This window comes from Colobus angolensis, unplaced genomic scaffold, assembly GCF_000951035.1.
Source record: "Colobus angolensis palliatus isolate OR3802 unplaced genomic scaffold, Cang.pa_1.0 Scaffold174, whole genome shotgun sequence".
In the NCBI taxonomy this organism is placed as follows: domain Eukaryota; kingdom Metazoa; phylum Chordata; class Mammalia; order Primates; family Cercopithecidae; genus Colobus; species Colobus angolensis.
The window spans coordinates 6,303,135-6,327,684 of NW_012114866.1; the positions used below are offsets into that span (position 1 = coordinate 6,303,135).

At 36.2% G+C, this 24,550-nt stretch overlaps 1 protein-coding gene across 8 annotated transcripts in view; it reads left to right on the forward strand.

Annotated features, from left to right (window-relative positions):
* DLG2 (discs, large homolog 2 (Drosophila)) overlaps positions 1–24,550 on the forward strand; it is a 2,293,993-nt gene that overhangs the window by 1,821,183 nt on the left and 448,260 nt on the right. The window lies entirely within an intron of this gene.

Here is a 24,550-nt window from a genome sequence, read left to right on the forward strand (position 1 = left end):
AATTGTGATAAGTGCTACAAAGGAAAAGACCAGAGTTCCTTGAATAAATGAGACTAGAGGGAAGGTCAAAGGATGGTTTTTGTAAGGAAGTTCCATTTAATAGAGACCCAGAGGATGGGTAAGAATCAGATCAAAAGTGAGAGAAATTACTTAACAGATGGACTAATATGTATTGTGACCCTTATTTTTCCAAACCACTGAGCCTTTGCTTCAGTTTCCTCACCTATTAAGTGATGATATCAATTGCATCTACCCAATAGGATCAATGTGAGGATTATATGACGTGTAATATGCTTAGAACAATGTTTGCTACTCATTAAATATTAGTCATTATTATTGTTGTTTTAAGATATTATTATTATTACTAGCAATTTTATCCTAAATGCATGGGATGACACTGAAAGCAGATTAAGCTGGTGTAAGCAAGGGAATTAATGTCAAGAACAGTGAAGGACCTCATATTTTTAACTTTATTTTCAGTCTAGTAAGTAAGCCACCTACACTGTACTGCATACTGACAGAAGATTCTTCACTCCTGAATCAGAGACTTTATTATTTATAATAATAGTTGTAGCCGGAATAAAAGCATTTCCAGCAGCTCCCTGAGCTCCAGTTCCTACAGTGCAACACAAAGAAGGCCAGATGATGCCTGCACATGCAAGGGGTTGTGTTACAGGAAAAGAACCCCAAGCGTAGGAAGCTTGAATCATTTATTATGAACAGTAATCCTGCCTGATCTTTACTATGGAGAAATACATTATTGTTATTGTGATGGATGGTTAAAAAAAGTAAACAAAAGTACTAGTTCCAGAGATACTGTTTCTATCTTTCAAAGCTGCATACTATACAAATATCTTTGAAAACATAACCCAGAACAAAGACAGTCAGTGCTTCTGCTAGCAACATGTGCAGAAATGCAAGAGGCTCATAAATAATTGTCCCCCAAGAATTATATAATCAGACTGGTTGTTTTATAAGATCATTATTTAAGCTATTAAATTTATACGTATTCATAAAATTTTACATATTTTACTTCATTTTTTCATCATAAACATTTTTTCAAATTGCCACATTGTGTTAATAACACTAATTTTTATAATTAGACAACATAGTAGTCCTCAATTTGTCCATGATTTTGCATATCAATCATGGTCTAAAAATATTAAATGGAAAATTTCAGAAATAAACAATTTATATGTTTTAAATTATGTGCCATTCTGTGAAGCATGATAAAATCTCTCACTGTCCTGCCCAGGACCCAAATAATCCCTTAGTCCAGGTATCCATGCTGTATACACTACCCACACTTTAGTCACATAGGAGCCATCTCAGTGACCAGAATAACTGTTGCAGTATTGCAGTGCTCGTGTTCAAATAACCCTTATTTTACTTAATAACGCCCCCAAAGCACGAGAGTAGTGATGTGGGCATATTGTAATCATTGTTATATTTTATTATTAGTTACTGTTGTTAATATCTTACTGTGTCTAATTTATAAATTAAGTTTTATCATAGGTATGTAGGCATAGGAGAAAACACAGTGTTTATAGCATTCAGTACCACCTGCAGTTTCAGGCATCCAATCTTGGCACATATACACTGAAGATAAGAGGAGACTACTTACTGCATATCAATAATATAATCCACAATAGGCCGGGCACGGTGGCTCAAGCCTGTAATCCCAGCACTTTGGGAGGCCGAGACGGGCGGATCACGAGGTCAGGAGATCGAGACCATCCTGGCTAACACGATGAAACCTCGTCTCTACTAAAAATACAAAAACTAGCCGGGCGATGTGGCGGGCGCCTGTAGTCCCAGCTACTCAGGAGGCTGAAGCAGGAGAATGGTGTAAATCCGGGAGGCGGAGATTGCAGTGAGCTGCGATCTGACCACTGCACTCCAGCCCGGGCGACAGAGTGAGACTCCGCCTCAAAAAAATATATATATATATAATATAATCCACAATAATTTATTTAGGTATTCTTCTATGACAGGAGGTTTTGTTTGCTTCTAATTTCTGGAAATCACCAGTGAACACTTATTTTAAGATGTGAATTGGTTGAAAATGTAAAGCAACTACGTTCATTGTGGAAATAACAGTACAAATAACCTAGAAAGAATTGCTTGATGTTGCCAATTTACCTAAGCCCCCAGTTTCCAATAAGGGATGGTGTTAATAAAGGAATATTTTTAGCCTGATTGCAAAGGTTTACAATATATTTGAATAAAATGCTCACAATAAACATACAACAATTCTACTTCTACCAGAAACATTTTCTGAGACTGAGAATCAATGAATACTATTTATAAAACCATAAGAACTTCATTCTCTGAAATTCTATCCAGAGAGAAGGTCAGAAGCAACAGAATACTGTATCAGATGAAGCTCTGTACATATCTACCTTCAAATATTCTTCATATAAAATGGGTCTGATGGATTTTTTCCTACTCATTTCAAAAATTAATTTTTAGATTAGTATTCATATTTGTTACCTATTAGAGAGTAATCTTTATATTTTTAACAATTAGGAAGTTTACTATATAGCATTAGTTGGAATACTAGATCATCACATTTAAAGCTCATATTTACTACTAAGGGAACTCATTGAAAAGATAAACAAACTGTCCATAATTATAAAATTAAATCGATACCTGTTATTGAGCATCTTCTGTATTAAAGAGGCTGTGGTTGCCTGATAACACATTTCTCACCCAGAAATGCCTACCCATGAAACTGGTAAAGTGGAGATATGACTCATTGTATGGATGGTGCTATGATCATAGAAGAGTGACAATGGAAAAAAATAAATGTGTGTGAATTATCCTGACTGAGAACATAAGAAAAATCTCAAGGAAGCTGAGCATTTGAGTCCCCACATCTCAGGGACGTAACAACTCATCTTGTCCACTATCCATTTAGAGATTTAAGACTCTTCAATATCACTTCCAATTCCCCAGACCCTGCTTTTTTATCCTCAGGGACAGGAAACTCAGTATCTTCCATTGTCCAATCTGTCTTCCCATATTCTTGGGAATTAGGAAGGGTTCTCTTGGGATGGATTTCTGCCTTCCTATTACGTATTAGTTATAGTGCTACCTTCTGGGACCACACAGTGGAAGTCCACTGCCCATTTCAGATGAGGGGGTTGCACATGTTTACAATTTGCTTACAGCTTTCCCTTCTCTAGGTTAAACATTTCCAGTGCCTTCTGTTGATTCTCATTTGGCATGATTTAAAAGCACTTACCATTCTGATCTTCAGATTGAAGAGAAAATGTTTCTGAATCCAAAATAGTACCCCTTGTGGAGGCTGGTTGGCGAATAAGAGTGTAACTATTCCCTCCCTTGTTCTTGATACTACTTTTGTTAATGTAGCAGTTTTTATACCCATATAACAATCTTGTTTCATTCAATCTTGATTCAAATGAACCCTCTAAACTTTCATTTTCCAGTGAAGGCTAGTAATTTGTGGTGGGTACTACAGAATCAAGTACAGCAAGAAACAGGAAATAGGGGAGGACATTCCAGGACAAGGGGAACCATATATAAATGCCTACTGGCATGAAAGAACATGAGATGTTTGAGAAAGGCTGAGTAGCCCAGAGTGATTACATTATAGAATATGTAGAGAGACATAAGGCTAAATGGTGGATCATGAAAGCCTTTCGAATTACATTTGCAAATTAGTGTTTTGCAAGATTACTTTGATAAAATTTTAAAGGATGAATTCAAGAAAAGAAATACCTTGAAGAGTAGAAAAGTAGTTAATGATGAAAGTAGTAATAGTAATAATATTTAGTGATTGAGTACCTACTATATCTTCCATAATATATACTATATATATTGTGTTTGATGTCACACAAAAAAATCATGAAGACTTATTTTTCTCATTTTGTGGATGAGAAAATTAAGACTTAGTTAAATGGTCTTACCAAGGTAACCAAGGTATTCAGTGTTGGAGCCTGGATCAAATCCAGGTCTTCTGACTTTGTCTTTTCTACACTATGACAACAGTAGATGGAAACTGTATTAGTCGTTTTCACATGGGGTGAAAAAGAGACATACCCAAGACCGGGCAATTTACAAAAGAAAGGTTTATTGGACTTACAGTTCCACACGGCTGGGAAACCCTCACAATCATGGCAGAAGGTGAAAGACACATCTTACATAGTGGCAGACAAGAGAAGAGAGAGCTTGTACAAGGAAACTTATGTTTTTAAAACCATCAGATCTTGTGAGACTTCTCCATTATCACAAGAATAGCACAGGAAAGACTCACCCCCATGATTCAATTCTCTTCCACTGGGTGCCTCCCACAACATGTGGGAATTCTGGGAGATAAAAAATGAGATTTGGCTAGGGACACAGAGTCAAACCATATCATTCTGCCCCTATCTGCTCCGAAATCTCATGTCTTCCCATTTCAAAACCAATCATGCCTTCCCAACAACCCTCAGATTTTTAACTCACTTCAGCATTAACTCAAAAGTCCACAGTCTAAAGTCTCATTTGAGACAAGGCAAGTCCCTTCCACCTATGAGCCTGTAAAATCAAAAGCAAGTTAGTTACTTCATAGATACAATGGGGCTACAGTCATTGGGTAAATACAGCTATTCCAAATGAGAGACATTGGCCAAAACCAAGGGGCTACAGGCCCTATGCAAGTTTGAAATCCAGTGGGGCAGCCAAATTGTAAAGCTCCAAAATGATCTCCTTTGACTCCATGTCTCACATCCAGGTCATGCTGATGCAAGAGGTGGGTTCCCATGATCTTGAGAAGCTCCGCCCCTATGACTTTGCAGGGTATAGCCTCCTTCCCAGCTGCCTTCATGGGTGGGCTTGAGTGTCTGCCATTTTTCCAGGCACACAGTGCAAGCTGTCAGTGACTCTCCCATTCTGGGGTCTAGAGGACAGTTGTTCTCTTCTCACAGCTCCACTAGGTGGTGCCCCAGGGTGGGAGCTCCAACCCCACACTTCCCTTCCACACTACCATAGCACAAGTTCTCCATGAGGACCCCACCCCTACAGCAAACTTCTGCCTGGTCATCCAGGTATTTCCATATATCCTCTGAAATCTAGGTGGAGGTTCCAAATCCTCATTTCTTGACCTCTGTGCACTCACAGGCTCAACACCACATGGAAGCTGCCAAGGCTTGGGGCTTGCACCCTCAGAAGCCACAGTCCAAGCTCTATGTTGGCCCCTTTTAGCCATGGTTAGAGTGGCTGGGACACAGGGCACCAAGTCCCTAGGCTGCACACACCAGAGATACCCTGGGCCCGGCCCACAAAACCACTTTTTCCCCATGACCTCTGTGTCTGTGATGGGAGGGGCTGCCATCAAGACCTCTGACATGCCCTGGAGACATTTCCTCCATTTTCGTGGGAATTAACATTCAGCTCCTCATTACTTATGCAAATTTCTGCAGATGGCTTGAATTTCTCCTCAGAAGATGGAATTTTCTTTTCTATCTCATTATCAGGCTACAAATTTTCCAAACTTTTATGCTCTGCTTCCCTTATAAAACTGAATATCTTTAACAGCACCCAAGCCACCTGTTGAATGCTTTGCTGCTTAGAAATTTATTCTGCCAGATACCCTAAATCATCTCTCTCAAGTTCAAAGTTCCACAAATCTCTAGGGCAGGGGAAAAATGCTGCCTGTATCTTTGCTAAAACATACCAAGAGTCACCTTTGCTCCATTTCCCGACAAGTTTCTCATTTCCATCTGAGACCACTTCAGCTTGGACTTTCTTGTCCATATCACTATCAGCATTTTTGTCAAGGCCATTCAACAAGAATCCAGGGAGTTCCAAACTTTCCCACATTTCCCTATCTTCTTCTGAGCCCTCCAAACTGTTCCAGCCTCTGCCTGTTATCAAGTTCCAAAGTTGCTTCCACATTTTCGAGTATCTTTTCAGCAATGCCACATTCTACTCTTACCAATTTACTGTATTAGTTAATTTTCATGCTGCTGATGAAGACATACCAGAGACTAAGAAATCTGCAAAAGAAAGAGACTTATTGGACTTACATTTCCACATGGCTGGGGAGACCTCACAATCATGGCAGAAGGTGAAAGGCATGTCTCACATGGCAGCAGACAAGAGAAGAGAGAGCTTGTGCAGAGAAACTCCCATTTTTGAAACTGTCAGATCTCGTGAGACTTACTCACTGTCATGAGGAAAACATGGGAAAGACCTGCCCCCATGATTCATTTATCTCCCACCAGGTCCCTCCCACAACATATGGGAGTTACGGGAGCTACAAGGTGAGATTTGGGTAGGGACACAGAGCTAATCCATGTCATAGACCAATGTGAAAATGTTCTAAAAGTAGAACCAACATCACTTCACACCTCCAGAAATGAGGGAAGGGAATAAATCCTACATGACTGAGCCTTTTGGCCTGTGAGATCAAGAGGATAGGATGATGTTTGGAGACAGAGATCCAAGTGCAATACTGAAAAGTCTCTTTTCAGGAAGTGAGACTGGCGACTCTACCTAAGACTACAAAGTTTCAGAGAAAAATCTCAGGCATTAATGGATATGCCCTTGATGGGCCAATTTCCCCAGCACAGATTTAGCAATAAAAGTAAGTCATATATTCAAAGATGATTATCTTTGACATTTCTTTATCCAAAGATTTAACTTGAAAATATCCTCATTCACTGTATATAAAAAGTACTCCACAGACAGTATAAATTCAGCCATCTGACAATTGGTAATGGGAGCTGTGCTGTTTAATCCTCACCTATCAGAAGAGAAATGTTCTCTCATATATTTATGATACTTGGTAGAGTTGTTAAAATAAAATTTAGACAATATTATCCATATTATGTTATAGTCATATTTTTTCTAAATTATACAGGGATATGAAAATAAGTAGATAAGTGGAGTTTGATGAAATCGTAAAATTAATAGGACGTTGTTATTAGTCTATAAATATTTGAAAGATGTTAACATCAGAGAAAGACAAGATTTACTTAGCTAAGACAGAAGAGGATACCTTGTATTACAAATATGTAGGAGTAATTGGAGAAGGATAGAAGTAGTTGGAGCAATTGGATCAGACAGATGTTAAGCTGATTATTGGAAAAAATACTCTTGCCAATGCGAATTATTTTTTAAAATAATATCTCATAGAAAGTAATAATAGAAAAATGAAAAGAGAAAAGAATAAAAAACAGACCTTCAATTTATTTGATCAATACTAGCATAAACTAATGAAAGTATTTAAAAGAAACAGTCTCCATTATCAATAGTGTTATTAGTAAATGAAGAAAATGTCATTATGGCTTTTCTACCCTTTGAGTCTATATAAAAGCAAATGTATAATTTACAATTTTAGACCCAAAATATTAACTAAAGCTCCCTAGCATAAGAAAATCAGTCATTATAGTTTTCTTGAGGTAATAGAAACTTATATTTACCTGAATGTAAAAGAGACGTTTTTATATTTATGTATCCAATATATAGGTATAGACATACAAAATGTGTGCATTTAGATGTATTTGTGCAAATGTTTGTAAATATATAGTTTATAATTTATGATTCAAAAATTCTCACATTTAAACATAGATCTCTATTATTTATTCTAATTCCTAAAGGATACTTTTATCTGCAAATTTTGAGGGCAGTTAGTCAATTCCCCCAAAGTCCCCAAGGCCCTTTGTATGGGCAACATTTACAGTAAGTTAAAGCACAGACTTTGGACTTTAACAGACTGAGGGGCAATCCTATCTCTTACTAGTTTTTGTGGCTAGAGGAGACAAAGTATTTTACCTTTCCAAGCCTCAGTTTCTTCATCTGCAAAATGGGGATTTTACAACCATCAGGAGGATTAAATAAGACAAGGTATATAAAGCGATTAATAAAACACATTCAATATAGTAATTTCTAAATAAGTATTATGTATTCTCATTATTATTTTCGTTTTTATTTCTATCAATTCCCACCATGACAAAGTAAGTTGAATGAGGACAGGGTTTGTTTGTTTGTTTTGTTTTTCATTTTATTCACTCCTTTATCTCTGGGTCCTAGAGAGTACTTGTACATAGAACATTCGGTAAATATTTGTGGAATAAATCAATGGGTGATTGATGTAATGAGTAATTCAGACTCCACTTTATCAAGCTGCCCTCTATAGTAACAAATAGTATTTTAGTATTCAAGTAAACTTTAGAGGGTTATTTAGAGAGCACAGATTCAAAGAAATTTATGTTTCAAGAAATTTAACTTTTAAAATATCAGAGTTTTTATAGAATGCACAGTTTGCGTCCTGGTAGTTTTACTTAAGTATCAGTTTAGGTTCAAACTGGTGGTTAAAGACATTGGAAAACAAAGTATCCGCTTAGGGATAGTTTGTGTTCTTCCTTTTGAATCAATGCTTTTCTGTTTTGTTTGTTTTTTCATTGCTTGTTTCTTAATATTTTCATGCCACAAAGATTCAAATCCAAGAGTTGTAAGTCAGCTGTGGCCCAAATCAGAGTAACTGACCAAAGCCAGTTAACAGCTAAAATCACATCCACATTGTTGGATGTTTCCACCACATTGAACTTAGCTCTGCTGGCCAGTAGTGGCTCTCTGCTTCTCTGGTTTCAAAGTTGGAGAGGAAAGCGTGACTAAACATGAATGTTATTATCAGTATTATTGAATAATTCATGTTATTGAATAACATGAGTGTTATTATCAGGTGACCAGCATCTATTAAAAGTGATGCTTTCTGGTAGTGTGGAATCAGATGAAAACTTTATAAAGAACCTAGAAATTTAGAGCTTAAAAAATACAATACTGCTTAATGACACATGATTTTTTAAAAATCTTGTACTGTAGTTTCAAGCTTTATGTTTTGCCCTAAATTTATTTATTATAAATAATTTCACATCGTATATTTACATACAATAAACTTCACCCATTTCTAGTGTATAATTCAATAATGCTTAGTAACTTTACCCAGTGTTATATCCATCACCATAAATCAGTGTTAAACCACTTTCATGCCCCTAGTAAGATCCCTCATGCCCATTTACAATTAATCTCCATTCCCACCCCAGCCCCAGATAACCACTGAACTATTTTCTCTATAAAGTTGCCTTTTCTTGATTAACCTCTGTATTTTTAATATTCATTAATTAATAAAAAACTATCAGTCATAGGAGAATATAGTCAGACTTGTGCTTGTTTATGAGGTCAAGCTATTTTCTTTGTTTTGTTTCACAAAAGAAAATATGGCTGGTCCATCTTTCACAAAATTAACTTAAAAATGACATTTGACTGTAATAACAGTGAGCATCTTTATGTGGGCAGACTAAGATTCTGTAATTTCATGCTCAGCTGCGTTGATGGCTTTCAGCCTTGTTTAAGCAGACCAGCTATGGACAGCAGTAAACCCTGTAACATCCTGCCATGGCTAATTGCTTAAATCTTCTATCTCTGTAACTTTTATGGCTGCTATTTCAACTCGATATCTTCAATAAGACATAAGTTTATTGGAGCAGAGCAGAATCTGTTTATTGTCGTTTTCATATTTTAACTTTCATCACATATTTTATTCCAAAATTAAGATTCACCACTATATTCTGAAGTGGCAATAAATGGATTCCTCCTTATTCATATTGTCCTTCTTTGTGAATTTGTGGTATAATAGAGGGTATATATTATTTTCCCCCACCCCTTGTCAAGTGCACTGTATACATAGAGAGTCCCTGGTATATTCATTTGACTTCGTTAAATGCAATTACAAATGATTTGTCGTGATAAAAGTGAATATTTTTGCTTGGGGCTCAGTGGAAATTGTATAACTAGCATTCCAGTGTTCAGTTCAATAGATGGGAACTGTGCTAGATATGGGGTTGGGGATACAATGGTTAATATGTTATGGTTGCTGCCTTCAGGGAGTTCACAGCCTAGCTGGGGAAAAAGACATTTTTAAAATAGTGCTTTACTACTATGTGGGAAATGCCTTGATGAAGATATGCCTGGGTGCTGTGGAAACAAAGCTTAGAGCTTACAAATTCTTTTCCTGAATCTGAGTGTGCATGAGATAAGTCCTGAAGAATGAATAGCAGCAGGTTGGGTAAAGAGCGATAGCAGGGACTGTGGCTCTTGAAATCATCTTAGTGCTTCCTTTGGAGTATTGCCTGGTTATCAAGTGTCATGTTTAAAGGGCCCTGTGTGAATAAAATGGCTGAGGTTTTCCCAAAATAAAAGATGTTTGGAAATGGCTATAGTTATGACGTTTGACTCACTTAATGAATGTTTCCACTACTGTGGTAAAAAAGACAGTAGGGGCTGGCCGCGGTGGCTCATGCCTGTAATCCCAGCACTTTGGGAAACCGAGGCAGGTGGGTCACCTGAGGTCGGGAGTTCAAGACCAGCCTGACCAACATGAAGAAACTCCGTCTCTACTAAAACTACAAAAATTAGCCGGACGTGGTGGGACATGTCTGTAATCCCAGCTACTAGGGAGGCTGAGGCAGGAGAATCACTTGAACCCGGGGGTGGAGGTTGCAGTGAGCTGAGATCTTGCCATTGCTCTCCAGCCTGGCACCCTGGGCAACAAGAGCAAAACTCCATCGCCAAAAAAAAAAAGAAAAAAAATACAATATTTCTTAGTAATATGATGTTTCCTGATACACATGTATATGTATTATTTATAACTTCTCTTATTCCTAAAATGATCCTATTAAAGTATTTAGAAACTTTGAGGCCCAGAAGAAAAATTTTAAAACTGCAAGTGGATTTCATATTGTTTTTCATGGCTGAATGATAATCCATTGTGTCATTTGCAACAACATGGGTGGAACTATAGGTAATTATTTTAAATAAAATAAGCCAGGCACAGAAAGGCAAGTATTGCATGTTTTCACTCATAAGTGGGAGCTAAAACAGTGGATCTCATGAAGGCAGAGAGTAGAATGTGGTTATTAGAGACTGGGAAGAGAACGGGCTGGGAGAAATGAGAAATTTATTAAAGGTAAAAAAACATAGCTAGATGGAAGAAATAAGTTCCGTATTCCATAGTACAGTAAGGAAATTATAGCTACCAATAATTTGTTGTACATTTAAAAGTAGGTAGAAGAGAAGATTTGTCAACACAAAGAAAATATAAATGGTTGAGGCAATGGATATCCCAATTACCCTGATTTGATTATTGCACATTTTATATAGGTGTTAAAATAGCACACGTACCCAAAAATATGTACAACCATTATCTATCAATTTTAACTTCATTTAATTCAGAGGGAAAACTTTCTCAAACTTTTAGGGCAAACAAATAAAATCTTTAAAACATTTTTGTTTCCTTTTTTGTTTCCTTGGGGCTCTGTAAACTTCTAGGCTAGGGTGAAATCTCCTTTGTTCTAATAGTGTTCAGTCTATTTTTGCTTCTTTTTCTTTTCTTTCTTCCTTTTTGTTTTTGGTTAATTGATCACTATCACTTACTTACATATCTCTCTATGTAAACTGTAAGGTTCTTAATAACAGGAACTGGGCTTGCTTCCTATTTGTGACTCTTATACTACCTAGCACAGTGCTTAATTTCAGTAGATACAGAAATATCCTATAACAGAATGTAGGTGGTTACAAGAAAGCAACAAGGAGAATAATTTAACAAATATGAGGTAGATGACTGAGTAGAATGAATTCTGCAATACATTGGTTTTTGCCTGGCACATATGTGGTGCTCAGTAAATATTGGCTGAATAAGGGTAATTAAAGATATGCCTTGATAAAGTTTGGAGGTGGGAGAAAGGATCTGGAGCAATTACAAGCCAATGGTATATTCAGTATAAGATGTGACATGAAGTTGAGTAACCTAATAATTTCCAGCAGGGTGTTTGACTGGATGCTTCCTATTAAATGTAGTCAACACATTTTTCTAAGATATTTCAAAGAACCAAGGCAGGGGGGAAATGGAGTCTAAGAAAGCATTACTTCTGCAAGATACACAGCATGCAGTAGTAATATGAAAACAATGATTTTTGACTTGAATCATGGCATTAAAGAATTCTCAATAAGTTTACTTGATTCCAACTCATGGAAGCAATACTCTCAATTGGGAAAGAAGTCAACAAATACAAAATTGAACAAATAAACAGATAATTTCCATGAGTAATAGGTGATGTGGAGAAATGTAGGAGGCTATGTAATACCTGGGATGGTAATGAAACACCTTTAGGTAGAAGACCAGCAAAGGCATCTCAGGGAAGTAATCTTTCACTTGAGATCTGAATGAAAAGGAGGTGTCCAGGAAAAGACCTAGGGGTAAAGCAATCCATGAACGCAGATGCCCTTAGAGAGGACTAGTGAGAATATCTCAGAGGCAGAAGAAGGCCAGTATGGCTAGGTTAGGGAGTGATGGACAGAGTGGGGAGCAATGAGCAACAAAAGACAGACAGTGGCACAGGATTTTACATCTCTCAAAGGGACTGTGTATTTTATTCTAAGTGCAATGGAAAAGTCTTTGAGAGGTTTTCTGTAAGTGGGGCAACTTATGACCTGATGTCACGCTTGAAAACAATCTTGGTCAGTGAGAAGTAACTGCACGACAGGAGAAAAACCAGTTGGGACACTGTTTCAATTGTCTACTAAGAGAAGGTATTGTTTCCATTAAGGTAGTAGCACTGAAGAGGTGGCATGTATTTCTGTGGAAGAAGTAAAACAACTTGTTAATGGATTGGGTATGGAGTATGATGGAAAATAAATCATTGAAAATGCCTAGATTTTTTGACTGAACTCAGTTAGTGATACCTCTATTTACAGAAAGGAAGATTGCAGGCCAAACTGACATGGGAGGGAATGAACTGGAATGACTAAATGAATGTCCTTTCTCCCAAGTTAGATTATATATGCTTGAAGATCATGGTCTTTATTTTAGGCCTTATTTTTTCCTTTGTTATACCAGGCATAATTCCTTGCATATACCAGGTGGTAACAAATGGGTATTTGTCAATTGGGAAGATGAGATATGGAGAATGGATGTCTGAATCTTCTACTAACTTAACAAACTATGATAAAACTTTTGGCCTCTAGAAGTGGGTTTTTTTTTTTTTTTTTTAATTCTTTGCAAATCTTAAGAAATGTGAAGGGTAAGAAAGTTATCATAGATTTAAAAATTGTTATCCTTATGCCTTTTCAAATCCTCTCACTTTCATCCTCACAGTTGTAACTTGCATACAATATAGTTGCTCATAAGTAGTCATTTTTCATTAGTGGGAAATTCATTAAAAGCTTCATTTGGAAGCTTTTCGTTGAGATCCAAAGACAAAACATTTTAATGTTTAGATACTTTCCTTATATTGATATTTTACATTTAATATTTGCCTTATATTGGTAATCTAATGGCTATGAATGCTAAATATTATCAAGCTGTACACAGCTACAAATGTTTACAAAAATTGCTTTGTGTCAGAAAATTAATACCAGAGGAAAGCGCTAACTTATTTAAGTGGAAAGAGTTTGTTGCCAGTGACTAGTTTCAGTTCACTATATCAAATTTAAAACTGTAGAAAGCATTGCACTTTATCATGTTGGGGTCTTAATTTCCAGCTCGCTTTTTCTTCTTTTCAATACTAGAGCTCTGGTAATAAGCAGAAGATTAGGTGAACAAATGACCACATGGTTACTTGGAACATATTCAACCGAAAAGAATACCAGAGAAAGAGGTGATTCTTACCTTCAGAGTATAAATAGTAGAGCAGAGGGAACTGAACAATTGACCTTTTATTCTGTTACCTATTAGTACAATGAGGGTGATGACTCTGTAGTGACCATTGTAAGGAATTACTCTGCCATGACCATTGTAAGGAAGATTCAGATTGTAGATGTCAAGTGAAACATCTCCTCTTTCATTACAGTTGGGGCTTTTCCTTGAGGCTAATACAAACAGACTAACAGATCCCATGAAGTCAAACATCCTACATTTACTTGGATGTCTGTATGAAAAATCAATAAGGAAAATAGATTGTAGAATAAACAATTCTTTATTGAAAATAGAACCCAGCAAAATAATAAGAGGTGTTCTGTATTTCTTAACCTTGGAACCCACACTGGGTTGCCATGGGAAATGTGGCATTCCCCTGTCAGGGTAAAGGGTTCTATTTGCTCTACAGAAAGACTCTATAAGGACTGGTCTCTGGAAATGCTAGAACAAAAAGGCTTGGAATTCATGCCAGTCTTCTTCAGAACTGCTTTCTCTCCACAGATCCTTGGCTGTCTCTAACCCTTTTCCAGCTGTTTTATAAGCCTGAGAATCATGAAGAGCTTATTCTAAACTACAAAAGTGGCTGTGTTTTAATTTAGCTTAAAAGTACTCATGACCTCTTCTTTGCCTACAGAATATGTTACAAACTCCAAAGAGCAGTACTCCCTGTTTCATGTTTAAGGGCTTTAAGGTCTTTAGCAACTGTTGACCAAACTCTTCCCATTAAAACTATTCCTTTGCTCCCATGTTTGGCTGACATGACTTCTTATTCTCTTCTTTTTCCTCCTGTGTCCTTCCACTCACTCCTTCTTAGTCTTTTTCTGTGTTTGTCTTCTGCTACTCATCCTATAATGCTTCCTATCACTAAGTCTTCATTTTAGCTTTCAGTCCTTTCCATCACAACCTTTCTAGGACTATCCATGACTTCAAATGAACCTATACAATATTGACTCCAAAATGTACCATTTTAGACCCGAACTGTCTACTGAGATTAAACTCTAATATCTATTTAATGAGGTATCTCTATCTTGATGGCACACATATTCCCTTAAACTCACCAGATACAATAATGAAATAATCATATTTCCCTCAAACCTATTATTATTCTTATACTCCTTTCTCAGTATAAAGCACCACTGCTGACCAGTCACCCCAACTAGAAGGATGGAAGTTGTCCTGGATTCCTCGCTCACACACCACATGCAATTGCCATATCTTGCAGATTCCATTCTTAGCTCTAGCCATATTTTCCTTCCTTCAACCCATTGGTTATTTCAGGTTCAGGTCAGTATTTAGAGACACCTATACCCAAATCACTCTGCCTTCCTGAGAAGTAATTTCAATTTACTATTATCCATACTTCATACTTTACAACTTTTTTTACATACATTGCTTTATTTTCCCCATCAGAGAAAACTGTGAAAAAATACGTTATCTACATTATATGATGACAGGACTAGAGATGAAAATTTTCAGTTTTGAGATTGTCAAGAACCTCATTAAGAAAAGTGAGAAATTCCTAACCCAAGTCCATTGGTTCCCAAGACCATGCTCCTTCCCCATCACAGCGCTGTCTCCCATCTACACCCAATAAAGTAGGAGAGGACAGTAAGAACTGAAAAGAAATGGAAGGAAAAATCAAAACAAGGAAAATGAAGTGACTTATCTAGGGCCATTGAGCTCATCATGAGCACAGGGGAAAGCCCACATTTCTGACATCCAGATCTCTGCCCTTTTTTCAGAAAAAACCTCTGCCTTCTCAATGTTGTTAAAGAATAAAAATCAGAGTGTGTTGTTCTGAAAAATTTCTTTCCTATGTGAAATGAAAAGATATCCAGGGCAATTTGAATTAGATGCCTAAAATCCCAGCTGGCATACGAAAATCTTCCCATTTCTCATTCTCCACTTGGTGCTTTTTGTAGTACCTATTTTTATATAAAATTTCTAACTAAAATTTGCTTTCCTTTTTGAAGTAGCTACATTTATGGAACTAATACTTGATTTTAGCTATTATAAATTCAGTTTTTCATTTTCTTTTTGAAGAATGGTCTGTGGGGAAAGGGTGTTTTTATACATGTTTATACATTACTAAGTGCCTTATTGCTTTCTGAGATGCAGCTTGTGTACTACAGAAGCCGAGAAGAATGATGTATAGCCAGCCACCCAAAACAAAATGAGTAAAGGCAGGAATATGCCCACTATATTAAAACGCTATATTTTACTCCTGGTGTTTCAGGCTTTGAGGCCAGTCATAATCCATTTGAGTCAGTCCACTGGGCAAAATGCTGAGATTTCTCATTATTGCTTTAAGCAAAGGGTTTTTCATGGAGATTAGTTCAGCATTTGAAGTGCACTCTCAAAGTCTCTCAACTACCTAACAGTGATGAGTGTGATTTTTAGAATGGCCAGTGTTTGGGCTGCCATGTTCATCACTTAACTGTTGTCACGGAGAAGAATATAGGCACAGATTGGAGAAAACCAAGGGCTGAGAATTGCATCTGTCTTCTGATCTCACCTTAAACACATTCTGGCTGTGCAACTTAACATAAGTGTCCTTTACAAGAAGACTCTAAATTCTCTCTTGCTATTCTTTAAAGATAAGGAAATAACTAATATCTAGTTGATAATCCTGTTAGACATTCATACAATAGAACTTTTCCTACCCTACACATCCAGAACCAGTTATTGACTTGTTAGTCAAAAGTTTGGATTTAAATAGTTCATTTATTTTAAAAACTGCCTGTCTTAATTACTTCAGCTTAACTTTTAAAAGTATAATTGCATAGTGGCATAATAAAATGAGTGTTTTATTGGTATTTAAAAGAAAAAAATGGTATTTCTCCCAATAAACCATATCCAGTTTATTTTTTGAGTCACCATGTCATTACTGACTGTTGAGTGAAGCCATTTAACATAAAGCAGAAAAGCACATTTTGAGTATCTTTGGCTATGGAATGAAAAATTGGGGGCTCTAAATTTGAGTTAATATTTTTCTTCATGCTTATATCCATCTGTTTGTCCTAGCATGCTTGATTTCTTAATTGTCCATAATTTTAATTTTAAACAAATTATCATCAGTACAATCTTATGCTTTGCATTTCTGTAAGTCATCAGAACTTTTAATTTGAGAACAGTTAACATACTGTGTTCCTTCATCTAATTTTTATATGTGAGGGTCAAGATTTTTTCTAGCATTTTCAACCTCTGGCCACAGTTTTGATAGTGTTCTTTCCAATGTCTAAATTGTTCTTTAATTGATTTAAAATATTTGGCATACCAAATTGACTTGTAAGGCCAGAAACCTGGGACCCATTTTTTTTTTCTGAAGTTCTATTTCATTTTTCCTACATAAATCACACGTTAATCCATCATTCATACTTTCCATGCTGGATTTCTTTAAATTTAGGTGAGAATCAAAAGTGAACTAAGTAAAAAATTCTTTATTTTATCATTATTTTTTGATCTTATCTCTCTCAGACCTAATTTCACAGCAATATTTTTAACTATTAATAAGTACTTTTTTTTAGATTTTCAAGATCAGCAAACTTACTCTTGATAAAGATAAGGCTTTTTACATACACATATTTCATTTTTGCCACATTTAATTATGTAATTATAAAAACAAATGCAATAAGAATAAACAGATTTAAGAACAGTTACAATTGATTCTTTGTTAGTATGCAAATCACCTGAAAAGAATGGAAATTTATGGGACATAAGCATTCTGCTTGCTGTGGACATTGGTCTGCCTGTCACTGAGAGAGTGGAGAAGATTGGTTAGTCTATTAAAAGAATACTGATAAAGAGAACTCAACAGCGTAACTTGTGGACTAGCTATTAAACTGGAGAAAGATCTGTGATGATTTGCACAATGCACAGTCTTTATGCCTTATTATAATCAATGACTTAAATAAAAATGTGAATTTTGATGATATAAAGCTAGATGAAAGAGTGAAATTTTATAATGGCTAACACATCTTAAATGTCCAATAAACACTTACTGAATTAAATTGATGACTAAATGTTAGCTTAACAAACTTAAAAACTAGATCAAAATCAAAACCATTAAATTTGACATGTGATAAATATATTGGTTCCCAAAATCTGATGTGTAAGTACATGATAGGTTTGATTTTAAATCATTTGAGGTCACAAATATATGAGACGTTCAGTGGACTCTAAACTTAGCATAAAATTCAGCAAACTGTAAAATTCCACGTTATCTTGGGCTGCTATGACAGAAGTATGGGATCCAGATGGAGGAAAGTCAGCATCTCATGGCACTCTTGCCTGATCTGAACACATCTGGAACTATGAGTTCATTTCTACGTTCTGCAGTTTAAATATTAGATTGGTGCAAAAGTAATTGCGGTTTTTATCATTTTTATAAAACAGCAAAAACCACTATTATTTTTGCACCAACTTGATAGATATCAGGAGAAAAATTTGAGAGCATACAAGGAAAGATAACTAATAACCTTGAAACTAGCTCATAAAGAAAGAGTCAAAAGTGTTAGGAATGTTTATTTGTAAGGGTTGAAGATGCAAGGAATGTCTCAGTCATCCAGTGGCTACTGTGGACAGATGGGTATCACACCAAGAGAAGGAAGAACTTTTTAATAATTGTGGATGTCCACTGTAGATCACATTACACACATGTGTAACCAGCTCATCAAGCTAATCTTGTGCAAAATCAAACTCAATTATATTTTTCTAGCCACTTATTCACGTTCCTTTACACACATGCACTTCTGTTAATAGAGCCATGATCCTTTCAGTCAGGGATAGAACTCTCCATTCATTCTTCCTCACCTCCCCCAATCCTAACACCAGAGTCTGTCAGTTTTTGAAGGCTTACTTAAAAGTCACAGAAGAGAGCACAACTCTTCCTATACCCTGGGAAGAACAGGGCCCTTTCTATGTAGGATAATTTAACTTTGGGGAGGGGAAATGCCTACCCAGCCAGATCACTGGAATCAAAGTGTCTTCTCCTTAGCTCCTTCTTATTAATTCCTGGATATTCTACCTCTAAATGTGTTAAATACATTCCCTTTTCTTAATTTTTACTGCGTTATTCAGGTGTAGGTGTGTATTAATTTTCTTCACCCTGATGGTTTATTGTTAGTCTCCCTGACTATAGATTTCCTCCACTTTCTTTCATTATTCAGAATATTTTCAGGTTTAGTTTTCTGAATCACAGTTATCACCATCTTGACCCTCTTATTCCCCCCACTTAATAACCTTGGAGAGCTCACCATTACCAACAAATGTAAGACCAGACCTTGGCAAAGTATTCATTGCCCCTCATTGCCCGTCCCCAGCCAGCTTCCTGACCTTACCCCTGGCCACTCTGCTCTGGCCAAGCCAAGACACTCAAGTTTCCAGAGCACACCACATATTTTTGACCCTTCATGATCTTGATCATGCTCTTCTGGATTCTCAAAATGTCTTATTTTCCTTTGTCATACTTTAAAATACTTATATATTCTTCTAAGCATAGCTTAGATAGTTTGCCAATTAAATATGCCTGGGGATTTATTGAAAAATGCTATCCATGTTATTTGGACATGGGCCAAATGGTTTATTTGCCTTCACCATTCTCTTTATTATCAGATATTTATTGAGTACTACAATATTGAGGAATGAGTCATCCCAAGCACCTAACACAATCCCTGGTGTATAATAAGTTTCCAATTAACATTTATTGGGTATAACTACAACATATAAATAATTATACAAGACACTTCATGTTAAGTGTCAGTGAAACAACAGGAGACTATCCAGTTTCATGTGGGAAGATGATGATGTTTTGATTATGTTAAATTTGAGGTATTGATTGGATATCCAAGACATACTCGTCTTTTTAAGAATAGTGACAACTTAATGCATGCACTACATTAAGGGAGAAGGAAAGTAGACAGAAAAAGACAAGAAAGAAATATTAAGGTAGATTAAATAAATGATTGATACAAATATGTAAGAGAGAGATGAAGAGTTGAATATGACACAGATAAATGCAAGTTCATTAGAAATGAAAAAATAGACAATATTGAATATCCATAAGGAGATACGTTAATGACTAACGTGACTTTACAAGTCACGTTAAGTAACTTTATGTTATCAGTTAGTTAATAAAGTACACAAAAATCTTTTGTGCTGTCCATTAAAATAGCATAGTTTTAATATTACAACATGTTGGAAAACCCATTTATCCTGCCTCTCATTGCCTCAGAGAAAGAGAAAATTTAAAAGCCATTTGTTACCACCAGCTAGGACCTTTGTGTTCCATGTATAATGGAACTATTCCAATTCAGATGCTCAAAAATTTCTTAATTAAGCACAGCAATAGGAATGCATCTTTCAGCACCATTCAAATTTCATTTCTTAGGCAACAGTTTGGAGTCTTTTACTTGGAAAACTCAGAGAGTTCTTGGAAAGGAAACTCTATTGTGCTCTTGCTCAATTTTATTTAATGACAGCATGATTTGGACAGGCAATAGGGCTGATATCTCTCTTTGGATCTTAAAAAGGTTTAGTAATATTTATCTCTACAGTTGCCTGATTTAGTACCTCAGCCAAACTACCTAACTAGGGAATTGGTGCCACAAGTTTTCTACCAGATGACAGGGGACTTCTTCTGCAGCATTCATGTTGCAGCATGATGCTGAGCCTCCCTCATGCTCATTCTACCCACCCACTATTCATTGTCACTTAAATCTTGATAAATGTTCCGGACTTACTAATGAGGTGATATGGATGTGACAGATAAGTTCGTTTATTAAGTGATCTTCATAAAAATGATCTTCAAAAACCACTGACACGGAAGTTGAGCATACATAGTAAAAGTAATGGGTAGGATTTTATACCGAAGAGAAAAAGAACTTGTCAGTGTTACCCAGTGGGAGTTCAGTATTTTCTAACAGAGTTGTTTCAGGTGCTCTATATAGACCAGTCACAGAGCTTTGATTTCAACTTTTTATAAGACAGTATGGTTTGTCTCAGAGGAGCAAGCACTTTGGAGCTGGCAAATCTGGGTTCTACTTGTGCCATCTACTAGCTAGGAGATCTGGGCCTTAATTTAATTTCCCTTGAAAGTGGGGATGAAACCTAATTCTTGATGCTATTGCAAAATTTCAAAGCGAGAAGTCATGGGGGCCTTACAGATAGATGGAATTCAATCCATGGTATTCATCATTCAAAAAGACATTGATGAAGGGTCTTTTGTGTGTCAACCCCGAGCTGAGAATGTATAGATGAAGAAACCCAATACCTTGCTCTGAAAGCACACATGACTTTATAGGAGAAATAGGCATGTGAATAAATCTTAGTGATTCATAGCTCTGGGTGCTATTATGGATATGTAGGAAAATGAGATGGTAGCACAAAGCAGCATGTTTTAGCTGTGAGTTCCTCCCTTGGTTCTTTCTACAGCAGTTCTCAGAATTCCATCTGACTGGCCTCTCTTCCTGAGGAGGTGAAAGAGACAGGAAGTGGTTATCTGTAATTTCTTAGCGATGGTAACTCTACACCACATTGTTTATGCAGCCAATAATGTGGAAAGTATATAACCTACTTGGTCCGAAAGGGAAAATGTTTGGTGTTCTTTAAAATACCAGTTGTAATCACCATCAGGTAGGTCCAAACATCCACTGCAAGTATCCCTCCTGCAAGTATGGCTTGGACATTGCTATTATATTTGGGAATAACAAAAATTCATTGTGTCTACAGGTCTTGACTGTATTTATCTTAGTTCACTGTATTTGTCTTAGAAGAGAGTAAAAGGATAATTACATTTTGGAAAAGACTCTGTTCCAAATTTACACGCTAGGAGAAACTGGCTAACCTTGCATGTGTAATATAAAAGGAGTCAAATTCTCTGAGCACCTCATGGTTCCATTTGCATTTACTTTGTCACTAAAACTTTAAAGAGGATGTTATTGGAATACAGTAGAATAGCAAAGTAATTAGTTATAAGGTAATTATAAGTGAAGTGAGATTACTGAATTTTTTTGTTTTAATTTTGTGGGCTGAGCTAATGGTGAGAAAGCTATCAGAAATTACAGTTACTTATTAATCTTGGTTAGTGACCATCATTGATCTTTGCCTAAGAACTGTTGGTACTTTCTAGACCAGTGGAAAACGAATGGTAAAGGAAAGGATTAGACATTTTGCACAAAAGATATATAATTAGCCAATAAGTATATGGAAAAAAAATGGTCATTCTCACTAATAGACAAAGAAATGCTCATTACAAATTTGAAGCATCATTTTTCATCTATTAAATTGTTAGAGTGTTTTAAAAGTTATAATGTCAGTGCTTGCAAGACTGTGGGGAAACTGGTACAGATACACATTTTTAGAAGCAATAAAATGGTACAAAGCTTTTGAAAAGTAATTAATAACATAAATCAAGAAACTAATAAGTGTTTCCATTTTGGGAAATGCATATAAAGGAAATTGTAGAATAAGAAAAAAGTAATTGATACCAACATGTTTATTGCAGCACTGTTTATATTAAAACAATAAACATCACCCAAATATCCAACTATCAAAGATGGCTAAGTAATTATATCTTCATAGGAAGTAACGTTATGTAACACCAAAATAATGATAGCGACCCTATGAGAAATGCTTAAATTGTAATGTTAGGAAAAGCAGAGGATATGAAGTTACATATGTTTCTGTATATATGTACAACTTTGTGAAATACATATGGACATGTAGAGAGTCAGTAAGATAGAATGGAAAGTACACACACTTGGCAATAAGAAAAGCTTTAGTTTGGACTCTGGCTCCACATTTGCAAGCTGTTGATTTCTGAAAATTATTTTAAGTTCTATGTGTTTTGTTTTCTTGTATATGGGAATACTTATGTCTACCTTATAGGACTCCTATAAGAACTACATTAGATAACTCAGTAAAATGTGAAAGAAGGTAATAGGACTATAGGTGAATATTTTTTAATTTCTCATTTTTATTTCCAGTAATTTTATATTATTTTTGTAATAGAAAATGCTTTATTTTATTTTATATGTTGTAAATGTATGATATTTTTGTAATAGAAAATATATTTTAATTTGGTATTTATCACTAAAGTTATATACAGAAATATACACCTTGTGGCACTGACTGTATGACTAACTGAAGTGGTCTAAATACAGTAATTATTCTTATTTGGTACTAAACATCTCAAAGTATACCCTCTACTAAATCGTATTGGTTTATTTATTTAATGAACGCTTATATAGCTTTACCATGTGATAGTCATTGTTCTAAATACTGTATTCATTTAATTCTTATAATAACCCTGTGTGTAAAGTGCTGTTACTATCCTAGTCTTATGAGAAGCTGACATACAGAGAGATTTAAGTAATTTATACAAGGTTACATTGGTATATGTGGTTGAGCCAGGCAGTCTGGCTACATAGTCCAAGTCCTGAATGTTATGATACTTTTCAACTAGTCAATTGAAAACATGATCAATGAATATCTTGGCACTGCGAGGGATACCAGGAAACACAATCTTTAACTTGAAGAAGCACAGTCTTTAACTTGAATATCATTCTCTAGGTTTCAGCTATGGTCTCAAAATTCTGTACCCTTAACCTTAGACAAATATTATCTACTTGTCGCAGGAAACCACCTCTTCCCACCTATGGTAACCTACATTCTGAATGAAAGACTCTGCAGCCTATAGCTTGATTCTCTGTGACAATGTCAGCATTTGCCATGTTTGTGCTGAGAAATCCTAAACTCAGGTTTCTTTTATACATATATGTATATATACACTCGTTCATGTATTATAGGCATATGTAACTAGTATTTCAACCAAAATATTTAACCTAATACTATAAACTAAAATTACACATTCAATAAAGTTGGCTGTTGAATTATTATTATTGTGCCTATCTCAGATTAAAGATTCTCTTGCTGTGTCTTTCTAAAGAATATTCTAGGCCGGGCACGGTGGCTCACGCCTGTAATCCCAGCACTTTGGGAGGCCGAGGAGGGTAGATCACAAGGTCAGGAGTTCAAGATCAGCCTGGCCAACATAGTGAAACCCCATCTCTACCAAAACTGCAAAAATTAGCCGGGTGTGGTGACATGCACCTGTGGTTCTGGTGACTTGGGAGGCTGAGGCAGAAGAATCACTTGAACCAGGGAGGTGGAGGTTGCAGTAAGCTGAGATCGTGTCACTACACTCCAACCTGGGTGACAGGGTGAGACTCCGTCTCAAAAAAAAAGAATATTCTAAGATTACGAGATGAATTCTTTTTTTTTTTTTTTTTTTTTTTTTTTTTGAGACTGAGTCTGGCTCTGTCGCCCAGGCTGGAGTGCAGTGGCCGGATCTCAGCTCATTGCAAACTCCGCCTCCCAGGTTCACATCATTCTCCTGCCTCAGCCTCCCGAGTAGCTGGGATTACAGGTGCCCGCCACCTCACCCGGCTAGTTTTTTGTATTTTTTAGTAGAGACGGGGTTTCACTGTGTTAGCCAGGATGGTCTCGATCTCCTGACCTCATGATCCACCCGTCTCGGCCTCCCAAAGTGCTGGGATTACAGGCTTGAGCCACCACGCCCGGTCGAGATGAATTCTTAAAAATGTGAAAACTTGTTATAAGAATTTAAAATGACTCTAGAATCAAACAGTCTCAATGCCATTTCAAGTATAGGAAGTTACCAGGTGACTCTGAGCAACTTTCTGATCCTCTCTGTATCTCAATTTCTTTATCTGTTGAATGGGACATACCTCCTAAATGTATGAGAAATAAAAGACATAAAAGTTTAAAAACAGGAAAGTGTTTAAGACCTCAATAAATGATAGATATTATCATTTTATTTCTATTGTT